Source organism: Sorex fumeus, unplaced genomic scaffold (assembly GCF_029834395.1).
Source record: "Sorex fumeus unplaced genomic scaffold, SorFum_2.1 ptg000037l, whole genome shotgun sequence".
NCBI classification, from domain to species: Eukaryota; Metazoa; Chordata; class Mammalia; order Eulipotyphla; family Soricidae; genus Sorex; species Sorex fumeus.
Genome location: NW_026606094.1, coordinates 43,282,394 through 43,284,419, shown reverse-complemented (window position 1 = coordinate 43,284,419; position 2,026 = coordinate 43,282,394).

The window sequence follows — 2,026 nt, the reverse complement described above, 5'->3', positions numbered from 1 at the left end:
TGTACTATCAATTTGGCCCGAGATTTGTAATTTTAAACTGATAGAAGTTGAAATAAAATAGTTATTAGTATTTTTACTAATTAAAATGAAAAATGGTCTTAATAATAATAATAATTTACTTAAAATAGATTCAGTAGCCATTTTAGAAATATGTTTTCTGGTCATTTTTATGATTTTATGTACAAATAAAATTGCTAATTTTTATATTAAAGTAATAAAAATAATGCATTTTATACCATGTTTTCCTTGTCAAAGTTAATTTTCAAAAAAACATTCACAGGTAGTAATATTTTACCATTTGTCTTAAGTAAGTAAATGAACAGAAATTTTTGCTAAAATTCAGAATTTAGGATCTTATTTCAGATCAACTGAACATGATTCAACACTAGGACCCAGAAGTTTGAAGCCTGCATTTTAAAATATACTTAAAAAAATTGGGGGTCCACATCTGGTGGTGTTTAGGATTTACTCCTGGCTCTGTGCTCAGGGATTACTCCTGGTGGTGTTGGGATCCATATTTAGAGCCAGGATTGAACCTGGGTTGACAAAAGTGCAAGGTAAGTGCCCTACCTGCTCAACTATTTCTCCAGTCCTGACCTACACATTTTGGATAATTTGCATAAATTGCAGTTGAGTTGGCATTGCTTCGTTGTGAGAGCACAGGGCTCTGAGAGCTGGGTCAGACTTCATTTTGGAGGTTCTAGAGATGTGGAGATTTAAGATAGGAAGCAGTATAGATTAATTGGACACATTGGAGAGAATATTTATTTAGCAAGTTAGTCCAACTAGCAAGAACGAGAGGTGAGGTTAACTGCAAATAATTGTGTTTTTTGCTCGTTTGTTTTACTTTCTGGGTCACACTTGGCACCACATCTTCACCTTGAAACACTGGTCTGGTTGGCCAAGGATCAATGTAGGTATCCCCAGACACCTTGAGCACTGCTTGGGAATCCCCTCTCCCCCCCACTCCCAATAATTTTGCAGCAAGCATTGGGATGTAAATGTCTTTTTCAGTTCATGTTTTTATATTCTTCAGATAGATACCAGAAGTCATATTTCTTAACCATAGGGTTAGTTCTAATTTTAGTTTCTTAAAGAGACTCCATGCTGTTTTCCAACGTGGTTATTCTCAAAAAAAGTATTTTTTGGGGGGTGTGGGGCACACCCAATGACTCTTGGCTCTGTGAGCACAGATTACTCCTGGCAGTGCTGGGATGTTACTCCTAGTTCTGCATTCAGGAATTACTCCTGGCGGTGTACAGGGGATCATGTAGGATGCCAAGGATTGAACCTGGATCGGTTGCATGTAAGGCAAATTCTCTACCCGTTGTACTATTGCTCTGGTCCCATAATTACGTTCTTATATAAGATTATTTTGAAGACCATCAATATAAAATATTCTTCTTCACTATTCTGGCATTGATATTTCCATTTTGGAAGAATTTTGAATGACTGTAACTGTAACTATCACTGTAACTGTCCTCCCATTATTTTTTTTTTTTCGATTTTCTCTAGCTGGCCCAGTAACATCTCCATTGTGAGACTTGTTGTTACTGTGTTTTTTGCATATCAAATATATCATGGGTAACTGGCCAGGCTTTGCCGTGAGGACGAGATACTCTTGGTAGCTTGTCAGGCTCTCTGAGAGGGGCAGAGGAATAGAACCCGGGTCGGCCCAGTCAGCCGTGTGCAAGGCAAACGCCCTACCTGCTGTGCTATTTGAATGACTATGGATATTAATTATTATTTTCCATGTTACTTTATGATCCATATAAAAGTTAAAGTATAAAAGTGATCTCAAAGATCAAACTGAGATATACACTTATGATTACACACCATAGAAAACTATAAAACCATGAGTAATTTTAAATTCCATTATTATGTTAATAAAATGGAAAACATCCCTGAAGCAACTGGTTCAACATTTTCAGAGTCAATTTGTTAACAGTCTGTACTGGTCAGCATATTTTTATTGTAATAAGTTATTCATATTCTGTATAAAAAATAAAGATATGATTGTGTTGGT